The sequence below is a fragment of the Astatotilapia calliptera genome, chromosome 22 (genome assembly GCF_900246225.1).
Source record: "Astatotilapia calliptera chromosome 22, fAstCal1.2, whole genome shotgun sequence".
NCBI lineage: Eukaryota > Metazoa > Chordata > Actinopteri > Cichliformes > Cichlidae > Astatotilapia > Astatotilapia calliptera.
Window position 1 is genome coordinate 16,808,031 of NC_039322.1, and position 26,969 is coordinate 16,834,999.

Sequence of the window (26,969 nt, forward strand, 5' to 3'; positions counted from 1 at the left end):
ACATCCGTGTCATGTGACGTGTCACTCCTAATCGAGGGTGTTCACTGAGTTGTGCTTGCACAGGAAATTAATCAGGCATTAGGGCTTTATGAGCATTTAACATGACCTTTCCAGCTTTCCACGGGAGTTGAAAGCACTGAAATTTTTACCTACCATCCTGTGACAAATGAGCTCGACGCTTCGTGCCCAAACTCTGCTCATTAGTCATGTACGGTATGTCACCAAGAGCAATTATACTTAGCCTGAAACTCACATTTGCACCAACACACACATGCGTACTTGCACATGTAATTTGCTGTGCTTTCCCACACTTGAGGCAATACAAACCTTATCATACATGCATGGCTGTTTACTGAGACATGAATCATAATTATGACTACTGGTGAACCAGACACCCCGCATTCGCAACACGCTAGATTTGGCGTGCACGGTATTTGCTTTTGACATAAACAAACACGTGCATTTTGTCACATTTTCTGACGTCGTGTGAACATAAATGCACCTTGACCTCCATGTATTTTCTGTTTAGTCTCTAAAATACCTCTGTTTTAATGCGTTTTGTGTGTATGTGAATATGGTCATACAGAGAGCTTCTGCAGCTGCCTTTCCCCAGAGTTTGTGTATGTGTGTGTAACATTTTCAGTATTCAGCACCCTGCCTGTGGCCATGCTCCAGTGGAGCGCTCAGTTTCTCTGACGGACCAGTGAGAAGTGAGAAGGGTCAGTCCCACCAGAAGCTCATTTAGTCCCTATCTCTTTCACACACAGACACACGGTCTCTACAAGTCACTCTGACAGAGAGGCTCATCACTCTCACTCTCTCTCTCACACATGCGTTTGCGTGCAAACACACACACACACTGCTGCGCTCCCATTAGGGAGATGTAGTGAGAAGACAGGACTGATGATGCATGTCACAAAGTACTACTGCTAATCTTTCCCTTCTTTCTCTCTTCCCACTTTTCCCCCTTCCCTCCCCCTGTCATTGTTTTGCTTTAATACTTCACATGTCCCTCTGCTTCTGCACTTCTGCTAAAAAGACAAATATTTGTAGGTCATGCAATGACAGAAACTTTACTGTGTGCATCCAAGGTCACTGTGACAGAATATATAAAAGTGTATGCAGTGAATCTTTTCATTTTTGACTCATTTAGTAGCTTTTCTGCATTAGTCCTTGAGAAATGGTATGATGCAATACATATTATATGTAAGTTTGTTATTCAGAGATATACATTGTTCTTCATGCAAGTATTTGTCCTATAAATCATCATCCTACATCGCTAACACCCAGCTAAAATGTAGGTGTCTTCCTCAGTTCAGACTTTAATGTAAAAACAAACATGCCCATGCTGAACTTGACAGTAATACTTTAGGTGTTTAATTCTCAGTCGACCGCAATTGTCTGCGTGTCTGATATGAATGCATTAGCAGGATTGTGCTGTGCGGTGGATTAGAACCTCCCCCGCGCTTTGTGAGGTGTGTGGTAATGCCAGACTTAGTGGATTCTGCTGCAAATCACATCCTCCCATCTTTTCTTAATCCCTGATTCGCTGCCTAATGACACAGAGACTGAAGAACTCAGCGGGAGATCAGAGAAAGGCAGGGAGGGCAGGGAGAAAGTGAAAAGTTGCAAAGACTCAAAAGTAGTTTGATGTCTGAGTGAGGCTGTGCACAGAGCGCTGTGGTTGATTCTTACTGACTGATATGTGTGTGTACAAGTTTTGGCTTTTGACGCGCATGTGTTTACAACTGCTCCATCTATAATCAGTGTGTCATAAGCGGATAGGACAGGTGCTCAACAGGTGTGCTCTCTGATACCAATCCCTCTCCATTTGCTTGTCGGTCCCTCCATGTTTGCACGCACTCATTGTGTTGTTCGTAGAGGAACACCTGGGCTCTGCTGCACCTGGGCTTGTTGCCCAGTCCTCTGTCTGACAGCACACACACACACACACACACTGGAACACAGCCAGTTCCTGTTACTGGCTTAAGCAGGAAGCAGCAGCTGACATCCTATCCTTCAGTTCCTAAGAGACTCAACACCCTGAGTAAACCATCCAACTCGGACCCACTTGAGACTGATTTACCTGAGAATCAGGCCTCTTGTACACACCAGTTAAAATGGGAAAGGAGCACACTGAGGACTCTGTTAGCACATTAAGCTAATAACTAGTGGGTACTTCTACTGAATTCTCTACAGCTGATTGCTTTGGGCATCTATTTGTTTTGCATTTCAAGTGTCGTTTATCTTTCCAACAAAAGCTGCAGTATGCATCACAGCTGCCTGAGCTTTCAGTGAATAAAAATTCACAGCCAAGTGCCACTTTTTGCTGTGATTTGTCTGTTCAGATCACATGCATATATATATTTTAAATGAGCAAAGAACATGAGCAACCTGTTTCTTAAAATCTGTTGTTTTCATTTTTATTTTTTTTTTTATCTTTTAGCCAGAGCAAAGTTACTATGTTTCTCACATTTGTGCTGTTGGCTATGCACTAGTGAGCGTTGAATTACCCGAGGGAATAATATCTACATGTTGTCTTTTAGATCGCTGTGTTGTTTACTGGAATAAGTAAGGCGATCTCAGCTCCCTCCTCCGCTCTCTGCGAATCACTGTTCCAGAAAGTAGACAGCAGCGATGGGCGCGTTTAAGGAGTAAAGTGGCTAACGTGATTGTTTCTGCACTATGAGGCTCTCCAGTCACTTCCTAGTTTACAAAACATTCAGCAATTTATTTGTTTTACTGATAGACTGATAGACAAAGATGAAGTCTAGATCACCTAAATGCACTAGAAAAATTCACAGAACTAAGACGACCACACTTTAGCAGCATAACCAGCACGATTAGTATTTTAATAGGCAGAAGCATCATCACTATGTTTTGGCAGGTGAAACAAGTGAACATGATCGATGCGCCAATAAAAAAGTGGCTATCAATCTTTCTGTTAGCCTCCCAAGCAAATCTAAACAGATATCATATTACACAAGGGTAAAAGGTCAAATCACAGGATCAGGGACCATATGCCCATTAGCTGTGTGTACCAATTGTCTTGCTGTCTTTATGTAATGGTCTTTTCTGTTTTCTCAGTGCTTTGGAAAGTCCACCTGCTCAATACATCCTTTTCATGTTACATCTGTAGTTTTGTGAGTTACTTAGGGAATATTTACACTTGTAAGCATTGAGCACTGAGAAGATAGAGCGATTGCAAGGTAGTGAAAGGATCCTCATTCTCTTAAGAAGGTTATGGCTGTGCCTTGTCTTTGATTTAGAAGACACAGAGTCACAGGTCTCCTAACCCTGGGGCAAAAGGCAAGAAGGCACTCACACTCGTATTCCTTCTTTCCCGCTTTTCCCCTCTTTTCTCACTTTGTCCCACAAATACATACACTGGTTTCTCTATTTGCCCACCAGTGACCAGTCTCTCTATTTCTTGTCCCCTTGAGCCAGGGGGTCATAGGAGGTTAGGGGAGATATCATTCAGTCATAGAAAACTTAGAGGAACAAAGACCACCATTCAGCAAAAACTTTTATGTTGTTTCATTTTTTTTTTTTTATCGCTGCATCTCAGCTCAGCTAGATGTTTTATACTAGAAAATTCTTTCACTAAGAGTAGCTGCGCAAAGGCCAGGGTTAAATATGTCATGAAAACCAAATGCTGTGTATAAAACAGTGTATAAAAAAGAACTGGGGTCTTTGTTCTCTCCATGAGCTGAATATTTATTCACTTCTATTTTCTTTTAAATAAGTTAGACTGATTATATACTGTAGATGTTGGAGTTACATCATGTTTTTATCATAGTAGATCGTGGCTTTGGGGATTAAAGCAGTTAGTTAATCCTAATTAAAACATGTGCACAACTGGAGGATCACAAGATTTCCAAAGAATTTTCCTTTCCTTTTGGAATATCTTCTAATGACTTTAGTGGTCTTCACCTTCTCCCACTGACCTGAACATTTGTGGATTTAACTAAAATGACTCAACACCTACTAAAATTAATGGCTTCCCTGGCAATTTAATAGAAACATTAGAAATGATTTTCTTTACTTTACCTCTTTAAGCCGTCATCAGGTAAAACTTTGTGCTTTATCGTCATGTATTTCATGTGTAATGCTGATTAGATCATGTTAGCACACCATCACACTAAGCAGGTATAGACATGATAGAAATGACAGTGGATGTTACAATAAAGTATGATGTTCAGATTGCAAAATATGTTCCCCAAGATACAGCTTGCTAACCAGCGAGTGTTTGCTGATCATCTTCACCCTCTTTAAAGATTCCCAAAACTTACATGGGATCAGACAAAACATGCAAAAGGATTCAATCTACAATGAAAACAAAAAAGGTTCCATGGACACGTTTTAAATTGACTTTTTTTAAAAATGGCATGCCCTGCAGAGGAAAGGCCTATTGATGATAAACTCAGGCCCATAGTTTGGTTACATCATACAAAACTGCTTTTATCATGAAGATTTGTCTTGAAGTCCGTGTGTATAAAAAGCTTAAAGTTATCACAGAATCAGCATCACCTGACAGGTAGCTGTCTGGGCTGTCTGCACACTTAGTGGCAGGTTGAGTGACATGGCAGTGTACACAGGAGTCTATGCTACAAAGTGGGAAAAACTTTATCTGATATTTGCATTTGACTTCTAAATATCCTCTTGTAAAACACACACACTGTGGGTGAATGAGAGGGAATGAGAGGCTGCGAACTAACAGGCCTTGGGGCTAAAGTGGCATTTACACAGACACTACTAATATCAATACTTTGCTGAAGGACAATTTTCACACGACAGAGGCATTCTGTCATAAGTTTAATACACATCAGAGGGACCTGTGAGGGTCTATGTGGATGACACCTATCTGTACCAGACCTGTTTTTAATGATGAGATTAGAGAGTGCACACCTGTGGCCCTCTCATTTTTAACACAACACTATGGCAAGCTGTTGAGTTGATTGTGTGTTTGTCTCCACTCTGTCAGTCTTCTTGTTTCAAGATTGCACCCTGTAGAGTACTGGCCAAAGCCTTGAGCAACCCCTCATTTCTTCATATTTTACTGGCAAAATGGGAAATAGGTACAGCATTTTATTGCAATATGTGCAAACATGAAAGTAGAGTACATGATGCAAAAATACAAATGAGCTTGAAATTCACCACGTTTATTCTTCAACAATGGCTGAACTCTCTTAGGCCACCTTTATTATCATTTCTTTCAGTAGTCTTCAGCAATAGTTCACGAGACTTGTTGAAGGAAATTCAAGGATTGTTTTTCGGATGTTGTTGGCTGCCCATCTCTCTCAAGATCATCCGTCATTGCTTCACTGGCTCTGAGGAAGCCAATCCAGGACTGAGAGTGTAACTTTGTTTGTTTTTCTATCCTTGTATCCTCTCATTGCATCGGCAGTGTGTATGCCATGATGAAAAGTGACACTGTTGCCATTCTAATGCTTTCTAGAAGGTATTGCATTGTGTGAAATCTGATGACACTTTTCTGTGTTAATAATTTCATGAATTTTGACAAGATCCCCAACACCACTGGCTGCAGTGCATCTCTGGCCCTTTAGTTGATCCTACAGGATCTCTCAGGTCCTTGCTGGATTTTCCCCCGACCCCTTAAGGACGCACCTTTCAGATTAGGTTCATCTGCTGTTGATTTGGTATTTCAGGCCTCACACTTGTCCACCACTTTTCCAGTTTCCTCTGAGTTTTTAGGGAAACACTGTGCATCATGCTGAGATATGCCAGAATTTCAGCTAATAGTTGCTTGGGAATCACCAATCTTGTTCCTGTCAAACTGTGTTATCTTCAGCATTTTTAGCACATTAAACTAAATAAAAGGGGAAAATTATATGTTTTGTAGCAGGTTGTTATTAATAAGGCACCTCAAGATCCAATTCAAAACTGGTTCTTCTATAAGTCCTCTGTTATGTGTCGACACAACGCAGGTTCATCCCTTTAATTAGGCCCCTTTTTGTTTAAATTATTTAATGAACCAAATAATGAATCTGAAAATGGTCAGGTAGAAGGACTGGACTGAGTGAAGGGTGAGTTGAGTCTTTTGCACAGTAGTGTATCGCTTCAGTTTTTCTCTATGTTTAGGTGTTTCCCTTTCATCAAGTACAATTTCACAAACTACCTTCTTACTCAGTTCAATCTGGTCCCTGAAACTTTGTGTCATATTTGTATCAAGAATAAGGCAACTGGATTCCGTAACAAGCTGACAAAAGAAGAATGTTGCCAGTAAGAAGCCAAAAAACATAATGTGCTGTAAATATTAGTTCTTTCCAATAATTACTTGTTCCTTAAAGCCTCAGGGAAAGTCTATACAGTTCACTGCAAATTATATTTGGCAGACATAACCCATAGTTTTGTGACAGCCAGTGATTTCTCGTATATATGAAAATCCTCTGGGAGAAGACACTAAACTACCTTGAACAAAATAATAAATATAAAAAGTCTTTTTTTTTTGTTCATGCCAAATCCCTAAACAAGAAAATCAATTCCAGATGGCAAACGATAAACACCGAATTTCAATAAGAGAAAAATGTGGTTTTGACAGCTCCCTAATAGAAAAAGAGATTTCTGTTTGACTATAATTGTTGGTTATTCTTATTATTGCATTAGGTGATACTGAATAAGATCAAGAAGAAGGGCAATCACAAAAGGGAATAACTCTTCAAATTTTAAAGAAATGAAAAGATGTACACAGTTTCTTGTCTCTTGTGTGCAGGCCGTTTATTTCAAAAGAGAACCTGATAGTGCTTAACCCTCTCATGACATGCTTCTTTAAATCAAAGAACATTTTGCAGTCATGAATATATATGCATTTTCTCCACTAATCTCTTGTTTTCACTTAAAAGTACAAAGTAAATTACTTATCCACAGACTGCAGCGAAATAACCGTGGATTGGCATTCTTTTTCAAATTAATGTGATAAAAGTTTTCATTGTGGGTTTGCAGGCTGGAGCTGAGAATTCATGTTTCCCTTCAACCACCCAAAGGTTAGTTTCATTTTCAACTTTCCACTTTCCTTTTAAAAATAAACCAAGCTGCTTGGACTTTGATAAATAACTGTGCTCAAGGTAACACCGATCAGTGTTTTCTTAATCTTTAATGTGAGCCCAAACTAAACTTGTACTCGCTATATTCTGTGACTCATCTTTCTTACCTTCACTTCATCATTTTACCACCTTGACCCAAGAAGAAAAATGAGGGAAGAGGTCGCTGCAAATCATTTACAGTTTTCAAATAGTTGTAGTACATGTAGCTACTCCTCTGTGTGTGCACTTATATGTTTCTGCCTAATGTGACTTAATAATCAAGACACTCGTGGTGCTTTTCTTTCTGGATGTCTGTTGCTATCCCTTTCCTGTCCCTTTAACCTTAATGTGCACAGAAAGCATAAACTAGAGTTTACTGCCTTTAAAAAAAATTCACTTTAACCTACCCCCACCCTTTTTATGTCTGATACTAAAACTGCCCTAACATACACAAAGATATGCCATACCTCCAACCACACACAGCTAACCCTGACCCAACCTCTCCTCCTTCAACAGCAGATAGTGTAACATGGGGGGTGAGCCAGACGGATCCCAGACCTCGACACAAGACAGTACCAGGGTGAATCAGGGAGCATCCTCGGCATACTTGCCCCCTGACTCACCCACAAGCCTGGGGTGAGTGCATACAGCTCTCCCATCTCCCACGCACCATGTCCCTCCTCACTCACTCATACACCTCATATTTTATTTGGCTTTCATTTTGACTCTTTTTGTCAGTTTGTCAGTTTATAACTACAATCTCTTTGTTTAACAGTTTTAATAAGCAGATTTGATACAACTTTTATTTGTTTTAGTGGCAATAAAATCTCTATTAAAGATATTTTGTTGTTGCAGTGTCATGATAATGACACAGGAAGCTCCAAACACCTACAAATACCTGAAAAAACTGAGGAATTGTGTACTGAGCATGCACTGCTGATTTGCAGGTTTTGCAGGCTTACTTAAACACAATGTAAGATATTTACAGTTATTCTGAACTGTGATTTTTAAATAATTAAAGGCACTAGTGCATTTAAAATAATTAAAAAAAAAAAGACAAGCTGCACATAAAAAAGCAATTTTTGTTTTTCCCTTACAGACACAATGCTGTTAAAACAATTTCTTATGTCTTTGCATATTTCAGATCATTTTTCAGATCATCAAACAAATTCTAGTATTAGAAAAAGATAACCCGACTAAACACATTTATTAAAGGAAAAAGTTATCTAAACGTACTGAGTGAAAAAGTATATCCCTGAACCTAATAACTGGTTGTGCCACCCTTGGTAGCAAGAACTGCAATCTAGTGTATGTGATGACTGGTAATTAGTCTTTCACATGGCTGTGAAGGAATCTTGGCCCTGGATCAGTCGTCACTCTTCTAGTAATTTTGGTAGGCTGGACACTCATGGGAAGATTCACCACTGCTCCAAGTATTCTCCATTTGTGGATAATGGCTCATAATGTGGTTCACTGGAGTCTAAAAGTCTTAGAAATGGCTTTGTAACCCTTTCCAGACTGACAAATGTCAGTGACTTTGTTTCACAGCTGTTGGTGTCTTCACTTTACTTTGTCAGAGGGGTTCTATTTAGGTGATTTCTTGATTCAACAGATCCGATAGTAATCAGGCCTGGGTGTGGCTCGTGAAACTAAAGCCAACTTTCCAAAAATTCTGAGTTTCATGATATTAAGGAGGAAAATTACTTTTTCCACTGAGTCAGATTGATTTTAATATGAAATAATCAATTGAAAAAATGCATTCTGTATTCTCTAATATTAAAATTCATTTGATGATCTCAAACATGAAAATGAGACAAATGTGCAAAAATAAATAAATCAGGAAAATACTTTTTCATGTACCCAGGCAATACAAATCTGATCAACACTGGATATCAATTAGCTTTACCCTTTTTTGGCTGAATAATGCAAACTGACAAACATGGCAAGTGATGAAGGAGAATCAGGCAAATAGTTGGCTGGCTGGCTCAGGGAATTCAACCAATCATTACTGAAATCTGAACATTTTCATTGTTATTTATATCTCAGTCTAATACTCTCTATATAAGACAGTGCTGGTTATACAATTCATAACAGTTTCCATTTTAATCCATAAAGCACACTGTGGTAATGATGGCCACTTATACTTGCTTTTTTTCCCTTTGCCATGACCTGCTACAGAAATGTAGAAAGTGCAAGAAACAAATAAATTAAGCTGGCTTGTTCATGTTAACTCAGACTTTAGAGGAAGATGTTGCTATGATAACAAAATCTGAGAATCACTCACAGATAAAAGGGTTTCCTGCGGTGCTCCAATAGTTTCTTGGCAGAGCTATGATCCAATTCATCCTCCACCCATAGGTATTGTGTCGTGAAAACATCAGCTGAATATGAAAGGATTCTCTGCATTTGTTGCCTCTACTATTTTACCTACCATGGTTTAACATTAACCATAGCGCCTTTGTTAAAAAATACAAGTGCAAATGAAGGAAAGAAAGATATAAAGAGAGAATATAAAGTAGTTCTTCCCATGTGCAGTTGAGTACAATTTTCAGCAGGGGCTGTGTACGGCACTCTGTTACAAATGTTCTGAGGCGCAAGTGATGGCCTATTCATCTCATTTAACGTTGCTACTCTGAAAGGCTGAATTGCAGTTGTGAGAGTAATGGATTATGGCGTATTCACACATGTTGCACAGACACAAAAAGCACTTAAAAGGACCCCTGGAACTGCTGCTGGAGGAACAGGCAAAATGATTTCACCCACTGTTCCCATTTTGCCGTGACCCTCATTTAAGAATCTGACACCCAAAGTACTTCTTCTTACAAATCAGTTTAATCTGCAGCCGCAGTAACATGGATTCAGTGGGAACACACAGGCCCAGCCGTCAATAGCCACATTATTGGTTGTAATAACTGTACTTACTTATACATTGTTACCACCCAAAAATGATCAACTTTTAGGCGTAGTATGGAAAGAGCATCTTGAAATTACTCCGAGTAAAACTTTCTTCCCTGTGCTGAAGTAGTGTTACACTGCACAACAGCTGCAACATGTGGGCTAGAGATACGATAGAAGTGGACAGGAATTTACAGCTGACTGTGGACCGGGAGGCACGGGTGCAAGTCTTAACATGCTATTTATTTAGAGTTGCACTTGTTTGGGTTAACTAAGGCAAAATCATAGTGTGGGCTGGAATAATCATTTTTTATAAATTAAAACATGACGCTCTGTTTTCCTGGATGCCAGTTACCAATTTCCCTTCCATGAAAAAGGAACAAATCCAATCTATAGTTTTTCATGCAGACACTAAATATTGCCTATTTTAAAATGCAATCAGCAGCTTTATTAGGTACACCTTGCTGATGGTGGGTTGGACCCATTTTACTTTCAGAGCTTTTTTAATTCTTCGTGCCACAGATTCAACAAGGTCACGGACATATTCCTCCAATCATGCTCCACTGCCCAAAGAAGATCTATCTGGTGACTGTGAAGTTTATAGTGTGCAGAGAACTCATTGTTAAGTTCAAGAAACCAGTTTGTGATTTTAACTTTGTGGCATGGCTTGCTATCCTGCTTGAAGGAGCCATTAGAAATTGTTACACTGTGGTCAAAAAGGGATGGACGTGGTGAGCAACAATATTCTGACAGACTGATGTTAAAACAATGCCTTGCTGGTACTAAGTGACCCAAAGTGTCTGAAGAAAATATCCCTCACATCATTAGACCACCAGGAGCTTGAACCATTGATACAAGGCAGGATGGGTCCATTCTTTCATGTTGTTTGCACCAAATTCTGACCCTGACATCCAAATGTCTCAGCAGAAATTAAGACTAATGAGAACTGTAGCCACAGTTTCTTATTCGTAGCTGATAGAAGTGACAGTGCGTGTGGTCTTCTGCTGCTGTAGTCCATTTGCTTTAAAGATTGATATGTTGCATGCACAGAAATGCCCTTCTGCATACCTTGATTGCAATAAATGGTTTCTGTTGCCATCCTATCAGCTTGTGGTAGGGCCACCTTTGACCCTTGGCATCAGCAAGGCATTTTCACCCAGCAAACTGTCTCTCGCTGGATATTTTCTCCGTTTTTGGACCATTCTCTGTCAACTCCAGGGATGATTGGGTCAGCATTTTCTGAAATACTCAGAAACCTATACTGCATGTTCAGAATCACTTAAATCACCAATCTTCATCCATTCTGATGCTCAGGTTGAACTTCAGCAAATGACTAAAAGTGGCTGGTGAGTGTGGGTTTCAATAGCAGCTGGGACAAAAAACTTAGGGTTGTTCTGCGGGTAAGATGACTTTAACTGAATGAAAGCCAAATTCATTGTACTTTGGTATGTAATTCATAATCACTGTTTCACATACAACAAATGTAATCAAATATGTATTTCACTTAAATTTAACATTGACAAACTAACTCTCTGTAATTGCTTTTCTTGTGCTATGTGAAGCATATTGGTTTATACAAAGGAAACAAGCCAAATCAGGCAATACATATGCAGTCATCATACACTAAATGATCGTTCACTGTCCCCTCATGTCTGAGAGAGTCAGCCAAATGAGCCAGAGTACTTGTTAAACATATGTTTCAGGCAGAGAGGGAGGTGAGTTCAAGCGCCGCTTTAACTCTGCGGAGGTGTCTCAGGTCTTTTATGGATGCGCATGCTGGCTTTTCTGTGAGGGCAGGAATGGCGCTGCGTTTGCTGTGTCCCATATGTGTTGATGTGTATCTGTAGACAAGCACACACCGCCTTGTTTTTTTTTTGTTTTTTTTACAGGGATTTTTATATAAGCGTGAGCGATGACGTTTAAACACTTTTCTGTCTTCTTAGTGTGTGTGTATTTGTGAGCGCGTGTGAGCGCGTGTGGTTCTGCACACATTGCCAAATATAATTATGACTTCCCAGGGCTACTTCCCACTGTCTGGGCTGGCTCTCCCAGCAGGGGTAGATTGGGAGAAAATAAGGGCTTATTCACTGGACTATAAAAAGAGCTGTAAACAATCCCACATTGTAGCTACTGGGAAAAAAACAGACAGCTGGCAGCATGAAGGAAACGCTCGGCTGCACTGGCTGGCTGACTGGCTGAGGTCGGTTACTTAACTGACTATCTGGTTAGTAAGGTTGTTGACTTACATTTTGGCACGCCACAACTCTCTGCTTGTTTCTGGCTGTCTCCACCAGTAATAAGAGTGCGGTCTGATCAGGCCATCGTAACCTCAAACCCACTAGTTCACCGCAGTGACAGCTTTTCCCAGCATGCCAGTTCTCTGACATACTGAAGTGACTGATAATCTCAGAGCGAGGCTCATTTCTAGTTGTTTTTGTTCTTTTCAGACTTATAAGGTTGCTGCACAACATGTTTGCAGCATTTGTTTGAATAGTTTATTCAGTATACACAAGTTTACTCTTGTGATTAGTCCTTAAGCAGTTGTTATTGTTTGTTGATGAGTGTAAGACATTGTTAAAGAAACAATGAGCTAAAGAAGTAGGTATGAAACTGTATTTGACATTTAGACATGGAAGATATGTTAATGCATACTGTAAGCAAGTAAGTCAACAATCAAGGAGACTCATCTGAGTGGAAGCAAGTCTGTCAAATAGGAAGTGCAAAGTGTGCAAAAGCTTGGCACTAAGACTTTACCATGGGCATATATGGTGATTACAAATATGAAAGGAGAGCTAAATGAGATACTCAGTCAAAGGAAATGGATAGCTGCCAGACGGATCAATTATTTTCCATAAGATTTAAAAAAAAAAAAAAAGAAGAAGAAGAAGAAATTACATAATTTAATTCAAGTTCTTGTCTCTGACTCTATTTTAATGGCCATTTTGGCTAAGTACATACTGCTCCATTTACTGTATTTTGCAAAAACGTATTTTAAAAATAAGGCTTTGAGTGTGAAGACATAAGAATTGGCATATTTCCATATTTTGATTTAATAATGATTTTGTAAAGGCAACCTTATCCAGTGACAGTTTTACAGAGTCCGGCTGATGTGTACAGCAAAAGCTAGATGGAGACCAAACTGAATGTTTATTTCCTTTAAAAGGGCCAAAGCACATTAATCAACATGAGCACTTTTCATCTGTGGTCCCTCGCAGGTTGATGGCATTTATAGACAATAATGGAAAACCAAAGATGCAGAGACATCTACACTTAGGCAAGAAATAATAGCATTTAAGCAGTAAAACAAAAACATAAACCCTACAACATCAGCCCACATCAAACATCAAAAAGCGCTCATGAAATCTCATTCACAGAAAATAAAACACATTAGCACAATTACTAAAGTGATAATGTGAAGCTCTCCTAGTTTGTCAAAGAGAAGATAAACCTGGTTGCTTACAGTCCTATTAACCATTCTCGATAATATTCATCTTGACATTATTTTAGTTCTTGTTTGTTTTGCTTGCTTTGTGTTGTTTTGTTTTGATTTGTTAGTTTGGAGATATTTTTTTTTTATTTACATTCCATACAACAGAAGGTGACACCATTTTTCCCAATCTAAAATCTACACAAAAAGAAAGTACAGGGCTTGTTTGGAATAAACTCAATCCATTTATCCTTTTCTATTCGCTGCGGACACTCACCAACACAACAAAAACACCAAAAACAACCAATTAATGAAAAGTACTAATTCCTCAAATATACTTAAAAAAAGAGCTATATACTGTACATGCATGTGCCTGTATTAACTAGGCACAAACACGCACACACAAGGCACCCAAACAATAATAAGCAGCTCATTAAAACAACCTGGGTTTTTTATTTCGTTTTATTGTTTTTTTTTTTCCCAAGTCTTCTCAGCTTTGGGGACATTATTCTGAGATACACACCTCTATCTGGGAGCAGGGGGATATCATTTACCGCTGCACAGCTCTGAGGAGCCACTTATGCGTGAAAGGCAGATGTGTTTGTGCAGTAAACAAGAGAGGGGAGTCGGAGAGTGCTGAAGAGCCATGCCAAGAGATCTTCCCTGGCTGCCAGGGGGCTGTAATGCTAGACTTCATGAAAAAATATGTCCAGTAACAATACCCGGCATGAAATCACAACAATACATGCATTTTGGGGGGGGTTTAGAGACACTGAAACTGTAAGATATCGGCACGTTTCCTCTTGGAAAAAGCATGAAATCATTATCTGAGTATGTTCCACACTTTGTCTAGTCGCAAATGATTTGAAAGAGGCAAACAGATGTTTTTATTTATTTTTTATTTATTTAATGTTGGATAAATGTCATTCAGTTTTCTGAAGGAACTCAACATCCACGCAAAGTATTCACACCATTGCGCACAAAACAAATCATTTCAATCATAAATCATTTTAAAGGATCCATGTTCCTGTGAGATCACTGCAGAGATATTTCTGTCTGACACATGACCTTTGTCCTCTTCCTCATTGTATGGTTATTTTGGTGATATGCTGTTTATCAGACTCTCTAAATAGTGTAGACCTAGTTATTGCTTTCCACACTTCAAAATGTAGTTAATCACTACGCTTCTGTAGCTATTTCCCTCTGGCTTGGCCTATATTATTCCAAGTATTTCCAGATCCATCATTTTCCTTTTGGATAATTTGTTAAGCACTTTGCTTCTTCAGCATGCATCTGGTGAGTGAGTCTATCCTTTTTTCCCCCCTGACATCTTTTTCTTTAGAAATGAGTATCAGCTACGCTACCCAATAATTTTCTTTAATGCAGAATATTCCCGCAGTTACTTCTGTAGTTGCTACTTGAAAGGATTTCAGTATAAGCGTAGGCTCTGTAGTGTTTTTGCTGGACAGCGCTGAAGCACCTGATGGCTGCAAAGAGGAGACAAAGTGCTGCTTACAAAGTGGGCGAATCACCTGAGAGTAACTCCACAAGGAACATGAACCATAATTATTGCCTGCTCTTTGTTTCACACACTCATAGAGAGAAAAGTCAGTCTCCGAAATATTTCAGATAAGGAGAGGACTCAATGGACCAATTATTCAGGAGCAAGAAAGCAGCTGTGCTTCATGAGATCTTCTGGCTCATTCTTAGACAAAATATACCAGAACCAAAGAATTTCCAAGTGAACTTAAGTTTGGAAGTCAATTTAGCAAAGTAGGAAGGAAGGAATCAGATGTTGTAGTTTTACTGTAATTGTCAGATTAAAAGTGAACCTCAAATAGTACTTTTAAATACCAATCATGAAGCTAAAACAATCAAAGAAGCTCAAGTCTATCTATTGTAAATTATCTGCTTGTTGTCATGACATAACCCACACACACACACACACACACACACACACACACACACACACACACACACACACACACACACACACACACACACACACACACACACACCTGTTTCTCTGTCTAGACTGAAACTTAAATCTTCTGTGCACAGTCTTTATATTTTCTACATGTGTCAAGTCAGATAATTGTTTTGTGCAACAGTCAGCACGGTTTTCATCTGCTTGTTCTACGAGGGTGTGCAGTCGTGTTCACTATGAACACCTGAGCATGCGTTTAACTGCCAATGTGAAATATATGCCTTCCTCAAATGACAAATATTTGATCACATTTCATACCTGTGTTTAGATTTGCATCATATTTAAAATAATATCCATGCTCTGAAGAAAATTCTATGAATGGAAGTTGCTGCAGATTTGATTAGGCCTTTGAAATCCTCATAAAATATTTGGATTAAGCAGGGTGCTTAATCATTAGGTCCAATGCCAATTTCTTGGCAGGGTTTCAATTTTGCTTTCTTTATTAATAAAGCAATCATTTCCCTTCTTGTAATGAAGTGTTTGAAATACCCATGAATTTTAATTAAAAAGTGCTGCTCAGTAGCCATGAACGTCACAGCGTGGTTCTGACAGGTAGTTGTTGTCATTATGGATAATTTGGTTTGATATCTGACCCCACAAATCTGCTCGGCAATATTGTGTGCTTGCGTTTGTCCTAATTGCTCTTACTTGGCACAAAAGCCCCAGTAATTAATGAAAAGCTCAAATTTACTTTTTTAGAGTCTCTTTAATCCTTGTTGGATGTAACTCCATTGTTTTCTTCACTTTTCTAATTGAATACCCCACTGGTCTTTCTAAAGGAGGCTCGTATTCTATAATAGAGATGGATAACTTGGCTCAGTAGGTGCAAACTTAATTGATGGTATCATCATAATGTTCCAATGCGTTCTCTGTGATTCGGATACTGTTTGTTTACGTGTACGCTGTGTGTGTTTGTGTGTGTGCTTTTTTGTGGGGCACTGCATGATCATGAGGTGTGTGTTTGTGTGAGGGGGGAATGTATAAATGGCTGGCAACATGCATTAAGAGAGAAGCGTGGTGTGAATAGTGATTGTGTGTGTGTGTGTGTATGTACACAAGAATGTGTGTGTGGGAGTAAGCACAGTGCGTGCATGTAGTGTTAATGAGGCTGCATGCTTGCTTGTGTTTGTATGTGTGTGTCTGTATACGTGTATACGTGTGTGTACACACATCTCATCTGCATGGCGCCATGCCCCATCGCTTCCATTGGGGTGTGCGAGAACAAAGACTTTCCATTTCCAGCACTGCTGTGCCTGCAGGGAAAAGCCTGATCATAATTAGCTGAATGATGAGTCTCCACCATGCACCACACAGCAGGCCTGTGGCTGCCTCTCTGCAGCACCCCTCTCTCTCTTTCTCACTCTTCGTTCCATTTTCTCTACTTCTTCCTCTTCTTCTATTTCTGGAAATTTTCTTTCTATTCATTATCTTTCACATGCGCCGCACGCTGCTTATCATCCATCTTCTGCTCCCTCCGTCCGACTCTGACTCCCCCTCTCTCACTTTGCCTTTATCATTCTTTCACTTCATTTAACTCAAAGGAATTAAATGAAGACATTCACTCTGTTTTTCTCTCTTTTCCACTCTCTGCTACTCTGGCACAATCACTTTTTAAAAAAATTTTTTATCTCCCGTTCCCTCTTTAGTTGTGAAAAGTGGGAATGGCACACAACTGAATTCAAGTGGTTTCAGATTAAAACAAGTATCAGTCACCATATAATATTGGCTAACAATATGTGCTGCACGTAATAAAGAGAGTAGTATGAAGAGGCATGTGTAAGTAATGTTAATGTCGAGAATTTGTAAAATCGAATCTCTAAGTTACATTTTATGTCATTTTATTTTACCCAGTAATATTTTAGATATTCATTTTGGTTATATTTTATAATAACTATATGCTTTCAGGCATTACTGAGGTATTAGGGAATACGTCATACATCATTTATAAAGCACTGCGCCTACATTAGTATACATTAGTATTTGACTTATAAACAGAGTTGTAAATGCTTTGTTCTCAATTAATAAGTTTTCATACTTAATAAATGAGACTTTAACCATTTCTGAATAAAGTATTACATCATTATTTAGGAGCTGCTAATGGTTCAACTAGGTAAATTCTCTCTAAAATATATAGATGCACATTTATATGTAGTATAATGACTTATGCACATTAGGTATGCACTAATTATCAGTTGTGTATTTTTGTAGTGATTACTGTTGGTTTTATAAATACTTGCTCCATCCATCCATTTTTTTCTGAGAATCCAGTTCAGGGTTGCAGGGCATGGGATGGCAGAAAACTCACAATCACATCCACATCTATGGGTGATTTAGAATCACCAGTTAAACTAACCCCACTAACTGCATGTCTTTGGACTGTGGGAGGAAGCTGGAGTACCAGGAGGGAACTCAGGACTTGTTGTTAATTATTGTGACCACATCTAAAATGTGGCCAAGTTGTGGCGTATGAAGCAATTATAATTGAAACTGGAAGCACCTCAAGACTCAAAAATTAAAGTCTCCTCTATCCTTACAGCAGAAAAGGGAAACACACAAAGAACAACGTGACACAAACATACAAATATTTATTGCAAGACGCAAACACAACCTATGTGAGGTTTACAGAATACAGGAATGTAAGTAGGACCAGAGTCTCGAGGCATTGATGAGAGAAAGAGACTCAGTGATAACGCAATTTTAATATTCTGATATTTCGCTGAAATATCGAAATCAATTAAAATAACATCAATAAGATTATCACAAAACAATGGCTATTATTTCACAGGGATTCACAAACAGTTGTTAACACCATAAAAGGCATTTGCATGTCTTTAGTTCATTCTTTAAGTTCAACTTTTCTCTGCTGTGTTTAAAAGTGCTCAAGTATTAAATGAATGACTTGCAAAGCTTTTTAACCCTTTAAGACCTAGAACCAAGTCCGTCAGAGCTTATATTATATTTTTACATGCTGTAGTGCCATTTTTGGGAGCATTTCAAGTTGCTATACATCAATACAACCATTATAGCCCAAATTTTAATAATATGTATGCATTAAGTGCATAGTAATTACATAAATTGCAAAAAAGTGCAATAACCTACAAAAAAATAGAAAATCGTTTTTGTTTTTTTAACATATATTTCTAGTTAGAGAAATTTAAAAGGCTTATCCCTCAAAACTGTAAGTACAAAAAGTTGCACAAAATAGTTTCCCACCACAGGAAATTTATTTTGAGTGTCTTCATAGTTTTATTTTTGAAATACAGTAATTTTTATATACTGCAGAAAAAATGAAAAACAATCGTATAATGCAAATCTGCAAAGAAAACAGCATTTGCATCAAAATAAACTATTTCCAGCAGTGCAATATGACTTCTAAGCATCCCAGAAATGACACAGAAAGTCATAAAGTAAAACATAATTTTTAAAAACACCAGTATAGGCTTATAAGGCCTTGATGGTAAAAAAAAAAAAAAAAAAAAAAAATACATTTCCGCGAAAATTATGTCACTTCCGGTTTTGGGCAGGTCATGGCGGACATGCGATAGTTCGCGCTGATGTCTATTCCAACATAGGAAGTGTTACGAACAGCTGATCGGATCGGCAAAGCGTGTTTCTGGAATATTATTTTTTTTGTTGCTGCAAGTGCTTTTTATGCAGTTTTTGCAAAGCTATATGTGGAAGGAAACCGTGACCGAGGACAAGCTGATGGCATAAGATGTAAGTACAACTCCTCCGGTTTCGTATGCAAAAACAATAATTGCGCTAGTTTACGTGGTTACAGTGCTAACTAAAATAGTTCGTTTTTAAAGGGTTAATAGTGCTCCTCCAGCATAATGAAAACTCAGAGCTGCTCTTCGTGGTGATCAGGTTCAGGGTGCGCTCCTTCGTCATGGAGAATCCCAAAACAAGCAGCACTGCCATGGCATCTGAAAAACTTCTGCCTATATTAAACTCGAGTCTTTCAGACTGCTTGATAGTGTTCTTCATTTTCTATATTTTAATTTTCAGCATTTTAATACACATTCTTTTTCAACCACAGGAAAAGCAACCCCCTATCATGTCATGTGAAAACATAAAACAGCAAGTGAGACTTACCCCCACAACTTAAGATAAAGACACGTTCAAACTGCTTCTCCAAACTTTCAAAGATTTTATCAGTTCACTCAGTCTGGCAATAATTCCCAATATTGTAATATGACTGTTCCTGGCATGTATGATCCGAGGGATGTGGTTCTTCTGCTCACCTCCTCAGTGACTGTCACCATGTTTGTTGACTGTATCATGACTTACGGGTCAGCTGGGTTTCATTATGCTCAGGATTATCAATGACATCTGTTCTAAGTCACACAGCTCTGCCCTTCCTTCATGACAGAAAGCACTGAAAAGCAATATGTCTGTTAGCAAACAGATGAAAGCGGATACTGTAAATAATCAGGGTTGCCTTTGGATCAAGTAGAAATCGCTGCATCTGGTGAGCATCTGTGCAAGGTGTTGACGTTTGACAGAACACCCCGCTAAGTCTTTATTAGGACGTAGTTTAAACTGTTCACATTTAGTCGGGAAACTGCTTTGTGTGTCAGCATGTGCGATCTTGATTAAACATAAGCATTAGTAAGCACTGAGTAAGGAGGATTTTATGAACGCACTCTAACTCTGTGATTTTATGTGTATATATGTGTGTGTGGGTCTGCTGATGGACCACCAGAACAGTATCCTGTGAGGTGGCTCCTGGGCAGCTCAGTCATCCAGTGTGCCACCGCAACTCTCATACAAACAGATACACTTCCACTCTCCCTCCTCCTCTCATTTCCTCTCACTCTCTCTCTCTCTTCACACCACAACAGGCCAGGCAGATGGCAGCCCCTCAGCCCACCGTGCCAGGAAAAGCATGTGAATTAAAGGTTATACCCAGCAGGTCTGAAGAGCTGCCAGCATCATCGCGGTGCGGCAGAGGGGGGGGCTCCAGCCCACCTGCCTTCCAGGCTCTGGGACATCTGGCTGGGGTTTTGTGGAATGATGAGCGTGCTGCCGCCAACCCCTGCTACTGCCACCACGGCCGGCACCGTGCCGAAAGGAGAAGCCGGCGTCTGTTCAGTTTTTCTGCTCTCAAATGAAACAAATGAGCGGGTGTTCGTCTGTCTGGTGGACTGCGCGGCTTTGCTCGTGTGCATTTGTGTGCTATTTCGAAGCAAGAGGACTGGGTAGTGGTGATGCCTTGTATTTGAATGTGGTGGTTGGTGTGAGCCACACTTGCTGTACGCAAAGTAAAAGTTAAGTCTCAAAATGTTGCTATGTAGTTTTATTTAAAATTTCAATAATTTCTCATTTTTTTTAAAAACTTCCTGTATTAGTTTTCTGGACAAAAGTTTCCATTTTTAATGTGCATAACCTTGCCAATCCATGCTTCACAAATTTTGGCTGAGACATAAGTTCATAAAGCCGTTGCCAGGTCAGGCAGTCTGTAGACGTTGACCGAAACAGACATGTCACTGTTGAAGGCTTAACAATACAGCCTGTCTCAAATCTGTCCCTAATTCCTTCCCAATATGTTTCCCCTTGTTTGCTTTAGCTGGGAGCGGAGTGAAACACTAGGACCTCGAGTAGCTTCACAGATGTTGCGGAGTATTTCTAGACGTCCCAGCGTACAGAAGCTTTATCAGCCAGTGAGACACATTACATTCACCTCAGGGAGTCTCTGACAATGATGATTAGAGGTAGTTTGATTGGAATAGGCTTTAATTTTTGAGGTTACAGAACATTCTCCTTAGTTTTTCTTTTTTTAATAAAGTCAGTGTTAATTGGACCAGCTGTTCTCTGCAAATTGGTTTACAATGAAAATAGTTGTGCAATACAGTTTTATCCCTTTTTTAAAGTATTTACAACAATTCTCATTTCAGCGACACAGCCACCCTATACGGTATGGTAAAGAAACCATGATATTATAGCTAGAAACTCCGTGATCCAACAATCCCCTGAGACTAAGCATTTGGCAATAGTAAGGAGAGAAAAAACACAGTCTCCCTTTTAACAGGAAGAAACCTCAAGCCAAATCAGGCTCTGAGAGGGTGGCTGTTTGCCACGACCGGTTGGAGCTGTGGTTTGCTTTCACAGCTTTGACAAACTGTTTCTTACTAAGCGTCGGGTCCTTAATGGGATAGTTAAATTCCAAGTTGTTCCAGCTTGTATTCACAACTTGCATTCACAGTGTTAGCCGTTACTCTTATCTGTAATGATAATGTTTTACTAATCAAAATCTTTGCAGAGACCTAGAAACATCTGCACGAACAGACTTGAACAAGAAAAACACAAGCAGTGAGAAAATGAGTTTGAAACCTTTTTTTTTTAAAGGCAGATAAGAAAAATAAACTACCAAAGTTTACCCACATTTCTAACCAAACTTGGAAATACTTTTAACAGTTTTCCTGGTTCCTGCGTGCCTATTCACTAGAAGCAAAAAAGTTACAAAACAGGGCCTAGCATTTCTGGCTACGCAGTTGAATTGAATTGTTCAGACACTCGTTCTTTCAGTTATAACAATAAATTCTTTATTTTTGGTGCTTCTGTGACTGTTCATTTTACCATAGCCAAAAACTACACAAATGTAATCACAGCACACAATAAACCTATATTATCCCTTAAATAATTTAAATCGGTGAGCATCACATCAGAATCGCTTAGTCTGATATTCCTCTGTGAGTTGCGGTGATGTTTTTGGTTCCTGGAAGCAACGCACGCGACTTTTGTGTGACCTCTCCACTCCAGAGGTCAAAACCATCAGCGGTGTCAGAGGAAAACCAGACACCCAGCGAAGGTGTTAATGACTCCCTTAGCCGCAAACTCAGCACAGTGTGTGCATGCTGGGTGTCTGTACTGACTCCTGAGGACAACCCTCAACAGAGAGGGTTTCTTATGAGGTGGCAGTGTGTGTGTGTGTGTGTTTTCCTCGGTGTTAATGTGTTAACGCGCTTATCTGATTTAATAAACACTTGCACCGCAACAGCCCCGCTCGTTTTCATGCTAAAACTTTTTTCTGACACACATGTACACACACACACACAACTCTGAGCAGTGCGTAGTGCAACTCCTAATGTCTGGGCCTCTAGGCACAGCACCGGACTCCCTTCCTCCCTGCCAGCTGCCAGCGCATGACCCCCTGATACATCCTCCTCCACATGGCCCACACAGCTGGTGCAGAGCCTACACAATGTAGGCTGCTCCCTTGCTTTCCCACATACACACAAGCATGCGCGTGGGCAGAAACAAACACATATGTTGGTATACTCAGATAGACACAAACAGACTTTCAAACACACAAAAATGCACTCACAGATTGAAAGAAACAACATTTAAACATGAATTTTTCTCAACCCAAAATCCACTAGCTTTCTCTCCCACCCACACACACACACACACACACACACACACACACACACACACACACACACACACACACACAGATATATACTCTTTTTACGATTTACCAGGCACATCTTAAACCACTTACTGTCTCCCTCTCTATTTTGCGTTTGCCAAATAAAGGTGTAGAGGGTAAAGAGCGGTGCGCTGGACGCCACGCTATTGTTCCATCAGCTCTGTTTAAATACTCACACAACTCTCCTGTGTATGTCCCCCTGTCTTCTACTCAGTTCTGTCTGTCGTGTTATAAGGTGTAGGGTTTTCCATGAGAGAATGACAAATAGTTGGCCACGAAGTTGATGGGAAAAACATTGGAGGGTGATTTGAGGCAGATGATTGATTTTATAGAAAAGCTGGGTTTTGGAAAGTGCTTTGAGTGTATTATGCTGTCAGTGGCTTTTTGAGGTTTGTTCATTACTACTGCAGAATTCAAGTAGAGTGACAACATAAAGGAGAACAAAAAGATGTGGGAAAATTGAACAATATACGCTATATGGACAAAACACATTCTGCCTACAGGACCATTGAAACCCAGGCTGTGAAGCTCCCGCCACACAGTTTTTGTGTTGATGTTAATGCCAGAGGATCTTTGGAGCTCTGCAGTTATTGAGCCAGCAGAGCGATGACATCTCCTCAGCACTTGGAGACTGTAACTTTACGTGGCCTGAAAATTCATGGTTGAGTTGCTGTGGTTCCTAAATGCTTCCACTTTGCAATAATCCCATAAACAGCTGATTGTGGACTATCGTGGAGGGAAGAAATTTCACAAGCTGACTTCTTACAACTGTGCCATCCTGTTACAGTAAGATGCTTGAATACAGTGAGCTTATTAGAACAATCTATTATTTCCAAAATGTCTCTAAAGGGTGGACTGCATGCCTAGTTGTATGACTTTAAACTTCTGTGGCAATGAGACTGAAAACACCTGAATTCAAAGATTAAATGGTGTGTCCCGATACCTTTGTCCGTATAGTGTTCTTTATTTAAAGGCACACATTTTACTGTTGTCATTTTGTTATTTGCAGCATCAGTCCTCAGTCTGTGGCCAGTTTAAAGCAAATGCCTGAATTTCTTTCTCAGAAGGGCTATTTCCTTCGTGCAAATACACATACACACACACACACACACACACATACACACACACACACACACACACACATGCAATCCATCCCTGCCTCTTCTCTTGACACTATACAGAGTGGAAATTGGACGATCTGTTGGCATCATCAGCGGTACTTGTCTCTTTCTCTCACTTGGTCTCCAGGCTGAGCACTGAGCAGGTACAATTTTGGATGAAACTTGAATGATAACAGCTAAAACTTATTCCAGTAAGAAACTGCTGTAGTGCCACTTCACTGAGCCTTTTTTATCATACTGTGTCCTTGCCTCAAACCAGCTGTGGCACAGTACCTTCTCTATTATAGAGCAGGTAGGATTCAGATTTCTAAACAAAGGACATTTGCTGGTCTTGACCTCATTTTGTTTGAGTTAAGGGCAATGCTGCTACTCTTTCTCACTTAAAGCATAAAATGAAATATGTGTTTGTGTTTCAAAGCAATTTTTATGTTTCTTTTTATTTTCATTCAGAGAAATGTTATTTGTGCACTGCAGCGTAGTCTAGTCTGTTCTTTTCAGTCGGGGCTAAAAAGTAAGGGATGTTTGCTTATGGAACAGGGCGGCCTCAGGGCAGGTTATCACAGTCCTGACTTGCAGCACGCCTGGTGGGCGTCAAAATGGTACCAGCAGGCTGAGCTGATGAAAACCAGACAGTCTGGAGCTGAAAAGTACAGCGCTAGTGGAATGAAGGGATGGAGAGAAAAGATATACAATGCAGTGCATCACAGAAAGGAGTGTTGGAATAGATAAGACCAATGGGTTTGGTAAAAGGAAATATGAGAAGCTGTGTGATAAGCATGTGGTGACTCGGAGTGAGGTAGACGAGTTGAATGGTGTTGGGAAGCAAGGCACAGTAGATCTAACAGGAAAAGAGTGTATATTTCACGGATTACCTCTGAGCTTTTAAAACGTCATAACAATTTACACACAAATTAAACAGAAAGAGTCATCAAACTTTTTTTATTTCTTACTTATTTGAACTCCAAATGAAGAAAAGCAGCTTGAGCGTTACGAAAAAAAAATCATTTTCCTGTTTCCCTCATCACAATCAAGTATCAGCAAGAAGAGCGAAACATGCAGCTATGCTTAATTGTCCAATTTGTTGCTGCAGTATGCTGCTATTTGTGCAAACACTCTTAGCTAATGACTGGCTATGTTTACATCTCGATTCATTTGAGTAAAGCAATGTTTTCTGGGGGAAAAAATAAATCTTGCGATTAGACTTTGGAGCCACAGCATCCTTCTCTACTAGTTTCAGTGAATAGATTTCATGCACAATGAGCTGTAATGTTTATAAAGTTTAGAAAATTCTGACAGGTAAATTAAATACAGCAGAACTCCTCCCTAAGAAGTCTTTCAGCAGTGTATGCAAATATGAACAAAAATGCACATGGTTATCGCTGGTCCTGAAACAAGGGTGTGCTTCATCTGTGAGCAAAGGGGGAAGCAGCTGCAGTGTGATAAAATGCAGGTGTATTTAGGTGGCTGCTGGCTATCAGGCAGAGAGGTGGTGCAGACACACAGCACTGACAGGAAGGCAGGGACGACAAAGTGCTGTTGATAAGGAATGGAGACAGAGGATCATATGAGGGATGTCTGGATTCAAGCCTGCTTGACTCTGTAAATACACACATGCAGATATTCTGTATATACACATGGAGGTGTTTCCATCACTTCAAAGGATGTTGAACTGATTTACATTCATATCCTGGAGACCAAATACTTACCTAAATCTAACTTTAAACCAACCATGAACTTAGACTGCACTACAAAATTCAATTATTTCTTCTCTGTGGGCTTGCTTTTTGTGTAAAACACTCATGAAAATATATTTTGTCCCCACAACATAACATTGGTTTTTTTAAATGCATGTCTTCTTTTCTTACAGACACGGTGCATTCAGAAAGCTCCACTTGCTCCACAATTTGTCAGCCAGTTACAGCCTTAATCCAAAATGTGTTTAATCCTTTTTTCACCTTGGAATTCTCCACATAATTCCTTATAATAACAAAAACATTTATTATAATATATATATGCCTATATGCCTATAGGCCTATATGCCTATATATATATATATATATATATATATATATATATATATATATATATATATATATATATATATATATATATATATAGATCACATACATAAATCTTCACAGCCTTTGTTGAATACTTGGTTGAAGCAGCTTTTGCAGCTTTTGAGTTTGACACTACACACAACCTTTGCCCCAGTCCAGAGCACAATGCAGCAGGTTATCATCAAGGATGTCTCTGTACAGAGATACATTCATCTTTTCCTAAATCCTGACTGGTCTCCCAGTTCCTGCTACTGAAAAACATTCCCACAGCCTGATGCCATCACCACCATGCTTTACTGTAGGAACGACACTGTCCAGGTGCATTCCTTCAGAAATGACGCTTGGCATTTAGGCGGATGTCTTCAGTCATTGTTTCATTAGAGTATTTACTTTCTTAAGGTCTAAGAGTCCGTCAGATGCCTTTTGGCAAACTCCATGTTTGACTTTAACTTTGACTTTGACTGAGGAGTGTTTTCCATCTGGCCACTCTACCATACAGGCCTGATTGGCAGAGAGCTGCAGAACATTTTGTCCTTCTGAAAGGTTCAGGTTCTTGGTCACCTCTCTTAGTAAAGCCCTTATGAATGATGGAGCCCACTGTTCTCACACCTTGGCACCTTCAATGCTGCAGAAATTTTTCTATACCTTTCCCCAACTCGGTGTGTTGACTATCCTTTCTTGGAATACTACAAACAATTCCTTGGACTTCATGGCTTGGTTTGTACTCTGATATGCACTGTCAGCTATGAAAACCTTTATAAACAGGTGTGTGCCTTTCTAAATCATGCCCAATCAACCAAGTTTACCACAGGTGGACTCCAATCCAGTTGTAGAAACATCTGACAGATGATCAGCGAAGGTAGGATGCACCTGAGCTCAATTTTGAGTGCCTTGAATTTGAATTTGTGGACTTATGTACATCCTACATATTTTTGCTTTTTTATTAAATAAATTTGCAAGAATTTCAAGCAAACTTTTTCCACTCTGTCATTATGGAGTGTGTA